This window comes from Sinocyclocheilus grahami, unplaced genomic scaffold (assembly GCF_001515645.1).
Source record: "Sinocyclocheilus grahami isolate Dianchi unplaced genomic scaffold, SAMN03320097.WGS_v1.1 scaffold308.1, whole genome shotgun sequence".
In the NCBI taxonomy this organism is placed as follows: domain Eukaryota; kingdom Metazoa; phylum Chordata; class Actinopteri; order Cypriniformes; family Cyprinidae; genus Sinocyclocheilus; species Sinocyclocheilus grahami.
In genome coordinates, this window is record NW_015505487.1 from 479,580 (window position 1) to 489,206 (window position 9,627).

The 9,627-nt window shown below is 33.1% G+C and overlaps 1 protein-coding gene across 4 annotated transcripts in view; it reads right to left on the reverse strand.

The window, feature by feature from the left end:
- Window positions 1-9,627, reverse strand: part of itprid2 (ITPR interacting domain containing 2) — a 49,159-nt gene that overhangs the window by 34,132 nt on the left and 5,400 nt on the right. The window contains exon 1 of one of the 4 annotated variants that reach the window (XM_016293866.1): window positions 1,717-1,735. The exons of the other annotated variants lie outside the window; for them this stretch is intronic. The gene's annotated coding sequence lies outside the window, so the exon portion shown is untranslated. Of the gene's footprint in view, window positions 1-1,716; window positions 1,736-9,627 lie in introns of those variants that run through there. 4 annotated transcript variants of the gene reach the window in all.

Sequence of the window (9,627 nt, forward strand, 5' to 3'; positions counted from 1 at the left end):
AATGTTATTGTGTGTTTGTAATTTTAATATTTTTATCTATAGGCCTATACAGCAAAACTACAGAGCTTCCAGTAGGTTATTTTACGGCGCTGTAAACACGGGAATCTCCGACTGCATGCAATCTTTGTCGAACACCCAATTCATATATCAAACTAGGCTATATGTTATTAAATTGTACATAGGCTATATATCAGATTATTTTATTTACAAGTTTCATGTTTATCCCGTTTTTTCCCCCGTTGCATCTGAAAATTACTTTCAGAAACATTTTTTTTTTTTACACGGCACCCCGGTTGGGAAACACTGGTCTATACTGTCTATACAAAATTAAAAAAAAAAGAAAATTTACCCTAACTATTTTGTAAAAGCATATTATAAATCTTATTGTGAACAATTCATCCATGCATTAATTTCTCCAATCATTTAGTCCGCTTATCAGACTCCACATTTTCACACTTAAGTAAAAGAACCAAAGTATTTATATTAAAAAAAGTTCCTCATGCATTTATAGTAAAAGTGGACATACATATATATATATATATATATATATATATATATATATATCATTATTATGTGTTTTTTTTAAAAAAAGGTAACCTGTTCAAATATTCTAATCATTTTACATTCCAAATATTTGGATATGGTATATGTAAATGTGAAAAAGTGAACCCAGGGTCCTTTGTGTTCACAATGGATAAAAGTAAAAGTGGACATATATATATATATATATATATATATATATATATATATATATATATATATCATTATTATGTGTTTTTTTTAAAAAAAGGTAACCTGTTCAAATATTCTAATCATTTTACATTCCAAATATTTGGATATGGTATATGTAAATGTGAAAAAGTGAACCCAGGGTCCTTTGTGTTCACAATGGATAAAACCCTGATCCTGTGCCATTAAAGCAGACTAACCACTTCAAACCTTGTAAACCAATAGAGTCTGTGACAAATAGCTGGATGTCAGAGCTGTGAGGAAAATCAGTGATCCCTTCAATTCCATTGAATAAACACGCTGTCGCTATTATCTTTCTCAAACTTGTCAACAAACGCTTGTTCAGCTGAAAACCCCTTGATAAACTATGACTATTTTTAAAACACTGCATGCACCTCACACATGCTCTCGCTATGACCTCTTTCTGTTGAACTGAGGACGTCCCAGTTCCCACATCTCATTCCAGATTTGACCGGTTGCTCGTTGTGTCCGTCCCCACGTCCCAAGGCTCCAAACAAAAACAGGACCAGGGCTCCAAGTCAAACACCGTACAAACAACAGCACATCAAAGCACATCCTAAGAAACAACCCACAATTAATGGATTATGCTTAGAGACCTAGTGATTAAGACCATATCCGTTTCAGACAGGCTGATTCTCAGGAAGACCTGACAATTTATTGATTATGCAGGATCACAGAGCAAATGCCTAAATGTTGAAATATGTGTCATTATACATGGTCAAAAGGCTGAAAAATAATGAAATAATTGATTTTACAATTTTGTACAGTCATTAAATTCAGTACAAGCCATATTAACATTTAAGAGGAGATTAATCAATATTTAAAGACATGTACAGCTAAAACAATATCCCAGTGAGGAAAACACAACTGATTTTAAGAAAGACTGGCCAGTGACCTGAAAGTAATGCTATCTTGCAACCATGTAGTGATGTCATGAGCTTTAAAGCAGAACAAGATAAGCCTTACCCAAGCTGCTCTTTTCGAACCACACCTGCAATGTTTTCTTCCCAAGTTAGAAACACAATATCCAGTTTGCGCCAGTGCCTTGGTGGACTGCCACCCTCAATGACCTTTGGTATTGGCTCTAAACAATCCCAAGGCCTAGCCTGTGAAATAACATGGCATTCTGATGAAGTCCTCCATTGTGATATTGTTTTAGAGACCACAGCATCTATGAAAGAAAAGGTTATTCTGTAACCCTCCCATAAGTCCCACAGGGATGAAAAGTGCTGCTGCTGACAATTTATAGGGCCAAATATAGAGCCCTGTGGTACACCAAAAACAAAACAATCTTATATTGCTCCAGCTCAGCATTTCTAAAGCGATAATGTTCTGTATCTCTACAAAGATCACCAGAAGAACAATGTCTGCATGCAGTAAACCATCAGATTTCTCTCTGGGGAATCAAACATGAACAAAGGGGAGCTAAGAGACACACAAGTGTAAGGCATGTTTTGCTCAAACTGTAAACACGATAATTTACTGCACTGTTCATCAATATGCAGATAAATATCAGTATATCACAAATATTTTTTTTTTACAATAATGCATCAATACTTCAGGATCTTTTATGATTATTTATTTTATTTTTGCATTCAGGCATAGCATTTTCTACAGATCAATTAATGGTACATCACAGATTCTATAAGATGCAGCACTGGCCAAAAGTGAAGCGAACCGAGTGAGAGAGATTGAAAGTGATACCACCGATTCACTCTCTCTCCCACGCATTTGGCCCAGTGTCAGTTGCAATCCAATTATGTCACTGTGATGCATCGCAATATACTAAGAACATATTGAAAGATCTATACATAGAACGTTTGCATATATAGACTATGTTTCTGGTCTTTCACATACCATGTGAATACCACAACATGTTGATATGGGCACCAAAACGTATGTGTCACTTATGCACCACAGACAGGAAATAAGAAAAAACCTGAACCTAAAACAGCCTCCCTGCTTTTAGCTTAAAAAGAGATCAAAGGAGAAAAAGGGAGAATGCTTTCAGAACATCTCTTATGCAACCAGAAAAGTGTTCATCAGAGGGTTAAAGTTTAAAAATCTATCTCTTCTGAGGATGTGACAAGCTTTTGTTTTGAAGATGTGCTTATACTAATGACACTTTGGGTAATTCTCCCCCTCTGGTTATTTGAATCTTTTTCCACTTTTCTTCTGACACCGAGTGAGAAGAAAGATTGTGACAATAAATTCAGACATTATCAAATTCAGTGTGTCCTCAAGAGCCAAAGCAGCTGGGAGTTTCACTGGCCAAAAAAAAAAAATCAGTTTCTTAATCAGTATTTTGTCTTGTTTTCCAGTAAAAATATTTAAACAAGATAAAGGACCCATATACATATATCAAAACTTAAGATCATAAGATAATGTTATTTTTTCATATATTTTCTTAACAAATTTTTAATATTATAGAGTATGTTCCTTGCTGATTTTTATTCAAATGTTTTATGTTCACATGTTACAGACAGCAAATAATTTATTTCTTCAAAATGTAACGTGAACGTACTTTCTTGGATTGAAATATATGGAGGGCAAATATATATTTTTATAGTGTATACAATTTTAAAGTATCTTTTTAAAATATATTTTAGAAACATTAAAAAAATTATTATAAATTTAAAAAAATTATATATATATATATTTTTTTTTTGTGTGTGTGTGTTTTTTTTGTTTGTTTTTAAAATATATTTTAGAAACATTAAAAAAATTATTATAAATTTAAAAAAATTATATATATATATATTTTTTTTTTGTGTGTGTGTGTTTTTTTTGTTTGTTTTTAAAATATATTTTGAAATATACTTTAAAAATGTATACAATGCATATATTTCTGCTGCATGTGAAAAGCAATACGAAAATACAAATTAAATTTTTTTTTGCAATTTATTTTTCTACGCTATTTTCCTTTATAAATGCACACACACAATGTTAACAGACAAAAGAAAATTCATATCATGCAGTTATCACGTGTTATTGCAGCAATCCTCAACTGTTTTTGCTTCAAGTTCCATTATACTTTCCACATCAAGTGGCGACCCAACAAAGTACCATAACTGTTTATTATACACAGGTAAACAAACCTTACAGTTTATAAACATTTATTTTACCTTGCATAGTTTTGTACGTTTTCATCAACAAGTTTCTAATGAATTAGGCATCTGCCTAATTTGCCTAGTTTCCAAACAACAGATGCACCCAAATTTTAACGTCAACATCAAAAGACCACTGATTTTAAGATTGCTATCATAACTATTCCCCTTAAATCAGTGCAGAAAATATGAGTACACCGATTCCATCTGGGCCTTCTCATTTTCCCTGTTAGTTTAATGCTAAATAGCATGAGGCAGATAAAAACACTGATTTGTGTTCCCCTGCCTTGCTCCACACTGATTAATGTTTCTTTTAAGCCAAGTGTCTGTTTTACGGCACACTTTGTATTCCAGACACTGTGTCCTGGAGCTTGGAAGCGAGCAGGGGTAAGAGAGAGAAGGTTGGTGCCAGGGTAACGCATAAGGTCAAACAAACCATTTGATGTATCGTAATACTTTACAAGTGGCAAAAGCAACAGGACATTCTGTCACAGCTACTCTACCACCCAAGAAGTGAGACGGGGAGGTGTGGGACGTGATCTGCATATGGAGGGCTGATGATGTAAACTAATTAAAGAAACAACACAGTGCTTGTAATGCAGTGAAGTTAGTTAAGATTATCTTAGACCTAAACAACATACCTCAAGGTGTGTGAAACGATGTCATTGTGCCACTCATGGCAAAAATGAAGCCAAACAACATTGTTTCCTAACTAGGGATGTAACGATTAACCGCGAGCCGGTTGAAAATCGATTCAAATGTGACGATTCAAATCGGTTGGGATGCTAAACAAATCGCGATTCATTTAAGGGTAGGAGTTTATATGAGTGCATGTATGAGGGGAACTTACTGTCTTTAGAAATGTTTAGATGGTATTTTTTCTTTTCATCTTGCCTCTGTAAAATGCATATTAAAGTTCATAAGTGCAGCGCTGCTTTGTTTACAGCGGAAACCAGGAAACGCTTTAAGCACCACCTGCTGGCAGAGAGTGAATCTGCGTCTCATTCAGCTCGTCTGCTGTTTCCGTTTCATGCAGATATTTGTATGTACAGTTTCACAAATCTGAAGTCAAACCATTCTGTTTTAGCTTCAAATTTAGAAATTATACAATGTAATTTAGATTAAAAAATCATCTTGTTGCATGTATGCAGCATCTTTGTTTGGATAATGATTATTATTATGTTTAATGATTATTAAACATAATTATATAATTGTTTGGAAAGGATTGCCTCTAATTTTAAATGGAAAGAGCACAGACAAAGCCTTATTTTGTTTATATGAAGATATTTATTTTATTTGTGTTACTTATTTATTTGATTTGGGGCTTGTTTTAAAATGTTAATTTAGTTTTGTTATTTACATTTACATTATATAAAAATTGTGTTATTTAGCAGATGATTTTATCCAAAGCGACTTACAAATGAGGACAATAGAAGCAATCAAAAAACCAACAAAAGAGCAGTAATATACAAGTACTATATTAGTATATTATTATAGTGTTATATTTCAATTATACAAAGAACATGCAGCATTTTGTCCAAGCGATAATAAAAGGACACATTTATTTATAATTTGTCTTAAACCTCATTTTGTGAAAAAAAAAAAAAAATCATATCGTAAAATCAAAATCGTGAATCGAATCGTGAGTTGAGTGAATAGTTACATCCCTATTCCTATAGGAATAACAGTTCTCAACCCTCTTAATACACCTTGGCAATATAATCGCCATTGGCTAGAATTTTTTTTTAGTTTACTTGATACATTATTTTACACACACACACACACACACACACACACACACACACACACACACACACACACACACACACACACACACACACACACACACATATATAAATATAAATCAGCTTCTCTTTGTAAAATGGCACAACTTCTTAAATCGTATTTTCTTAATCAGTCAATCAAGCATTATATTATGATATTATGATCATTAAGCACTATTTAATGATAGAACTTTAGTGATTAGAAATAAAACTTGGCAAACCATGTTTGAATGCATATTTGTAATTTTAACTGAACTTAAGACTGGTGGTATTTAAGATATTGTTGGTCATTCAGGGTTTCTGTAAAAAAAAAAAAAGATAATAGTAACAGATAATAGTAATTATTATGAAAAGATAATACTACTACAAATTCTACTACTATACTAACAATATACAGCTCACTAAGTATTAATGAGCTGCTGGGTTCATGAATATTAATCACGTTGTCAACGTTCGCTCGAACGGATTTGCTGAAATCAAAACAGGGACGGTAATAGGTGCGCGCCAGCCAATGAGATAGCCGTTTGCGCATTAGTCCCGACCACTACCGGAGAACCCGGCAGGATCTCTTGGTTGTTCTTAAAAGCTGAATAATTCTAAATGAACTGAGCATTGTATACATTTTTAAGGTATATTTAAAAATATACTTTAAAATTGTATACACTATAAAAATATATATATTTTTAATAGCATTTAAAAATATATATTTGCCCTCCATATATTTCAATCCAAGAAAGTACGTTCACGTTACATTTTGAAGAAAGAAATTATCTGTTGTCTGTAACATGTGAACATAAAACATTTGAATAAAAATCAGCAAGGAACATACTCTATAATGTTAAAAATTTGTGAAGAAAATATATGAAAAAATAACATTATCTTATGATCTTAAGTTTTGATATATGTATATGGGTCCTTTATCTTGTTTAAATATTTTTACTGGAAAACAAGACAAAATACTGATTAAGAAACTTGATTTTTTCTTTGGCCAGTGAAACTCCCAGCTGCTTTGGCTCTTGAGGACACACTGAATTTGATAATGTCTGAATTTATTGTCGCAATCTTTCTTCTCACTCGCTGTCAGAAGAAAAGTGGAAAAAGATTCAAATAAGTTAAGCGAGTCGTGCGCCTTCACACTAGAGTTTACGGTGCGTCAAAAACAGGCATCTATTGAGATGAACTGGAAAATAACACAGATCGCTTGATAGAAATCGAAACTCTCAATCGTTCAGTCTGAGGCCATGTCCACACGTACACGGGTATTTTTATAAACTGTGTTTTTCCTTCTTCCGTTTTTAAAAAAAAATCTCTGTCCACATGAAAACGCAAACGCATGCTATGAAGCACTGTCAAGAGCATGCCAAACCAACAGGTGGTGATATAATCTCAACCGTAAAGCCATGTTGGCCAATCAGAAGCCTGAAAAAGTCTCCAGTAGGCGGAGATAACAACACAGGCGCCGACGTCACAAGCCAAAAACTACGGTTTTGCTGTCTACACGATACTGCAACCAGAGATTTTGAAAATCTTCACTGGCGTTTTCAAAAATGTTCGGTTTCAGTGAACTGATGCTGCGTTTGCGTGTGGACAAACAGGCCTAAATGCGTAGAAAAAGCTGCAGCTTTAAAAATAACCGCGTTCGTGTGGACAGGGCCTTAGTGTTCACCGAGTGAAAATATATCTATGCTAAACTTGTAATTTACTCGCAATGTAGAGGAACGGTTCTGGTACCTTAAGGATTTGTTTAGTATGTTACTTCAACAATAACTGATTGTAGCTACTCTACCAATCAAAAGTTTTGTACTCAGTAAGACTTCTTTATTTATTTGAAAGAATTTTATTCAGTAAGGATGCATTAAACTGAATTATATTAAATATATTTATAATGTTTTTCTAAAGTTTTTTTAGTACGTTTTTCTAACGATTTCTCGTTTAAATAAATGCTGTTCTTTTGACCTTTCTATTCAGCAAAGAATCCTGAGAAAAAGTATTAGGATTACTGATAAACTAATGCAGTTTGATTTGTATTAGTTATCTATTTTAGTTTTAGTTACAGTTGCAGTAATATTGTCATTTTATTCGTTTTTTATTATGTCTATATAGGTTTTTTATTAAGTTTTAGTTTTATTTCATTTGAGTTATTTCAGTACTTCAACATACAAAATGGAAATTAAATTTGCACGCTATAACATATATATATATATATATATATATATATATATATATGTTATATGTTTAAAAGCATTTATTGAATAACTATATTATTCATTAATAAATTAATATTTATATATATATGTACATGTATATGTATGTGTGTGGCTGTACAAAACAACTTTTTTTGGTGTTTGGCTTAGTGTTATGGTAGAATCATTATTATACTCATACCTTTTGTTCTTTTAATATTTTTAATTGTTTTTAGCTTTTTTTTGTTTTCATTTAAATGTTTAGTTTTGAAATGTTGTTGTATGCATTTGTAATTTTTATTTAATTTCTTTTATTTTCTTAAATGTGTATATATATATATATAGTATTTATAGAGTTTTAGCTTTTAGTTTTAATTACTTTTTCTTATTTGTAAGTCGCTTTGGATAAAAGCGTCTGTTAATGACTAAAAGTAAAGTAAAGTAAAGTAAAAATATATCGCCGTTTCCACCAAAATATTATGCAGCACAACTGTGTTCAATGTTGATAATAATAATAAATGTTTTCCTCAGCATCAAATCAGCATATTAGAAGGATTTCTGAAGGATTGTGTGACACAGCAGACTGCCGAAAAATCAGCCTTGCCATCACAGGAATAAATTACATTTTAAAATATATTAAACAGAAAACATTATTTATAATAAATTGAACAAATATTTCACAGTATTTCTGTTTTTACTGTATTTTGATCAACTAAATGCAGCCTTAGTAAGAGATTCCTTTCAAAAATACTTAAATGCTTTAATACACTAAACAAAACAAATAAAAAGTTTTTAATTAAGTATTTAATTAAGCTACACTTTGTGAACAAGCAGTCATTAACTACTCTAACTTAAGTGGCATAATACTTTAGTACACATAATACCTTAATAGTTCTTGGATTATTTTGGGTTGGACATGATGCAAGTAGCTACTTGCACCAAGTCAGGAACCGCTTTGTGATTCAGTGATTCATTAGAACGATTCAAACCAATAACTGACTGGTTTTGATTGATTCGTCAAAGAAAATCAATCAATCTGTAGCACTACAATCGTCCAAAATAAAGACTAGAGGCAGAATAGAACAGCAACATGCAAAATAACTGATTATACAAGCCTGGGCCTCCACATCGTCTGCCTATTTGTTAAAGGTCCAACCACAGAGACACACCATGTTACCAGCATTATGATAAAACCGTTTAATCATTAGCCTGAACAAGGTCAGCAGTTCCCAGTGTTTCAATTTGCCCAATGTGAAACAAACATATGGAGCGCCCAGGGTGTTACTGTTAGCATGCTAGCACAACAGACACCGGGATTCAGTCATGAACAGGTGAGGCTCCGATTTCATGCCTTTTAGTGGAAATCTTCAACTCTCAGCACCACACAGAGTAACGTTTAGGTGAGTAATAGATTTTATTTTTTCATAACATTACAAATGCGCGCACGCACACACACACACACCCTTGTGATGAATAGCACTGGCATGGGACCCAGAGGAGGGCTAGCTGGAATCCCAGGCACTAGGCCTGGGCTAAGGATCTGATTATGGAAGAAATATGGAAAGCAATAGGAGGGAGTTGATGAGATAAACCAATGCGAGATTCATCAGGCCGCCACGATTCTTCAGAACAGCACTGTAAACATTTCAGCACATGGTCCTGATGGATTATGAGTGCACTGCTTTTCATTCCAGCTACTCTTAGATGCCCTGTTTAATTCACAACACAGAACTGCCTACAGCACTGCCTGGAGTACAAGTAGTGATTATTTAATGGCAGCTCTTTCACATGAATTTCGAGCTG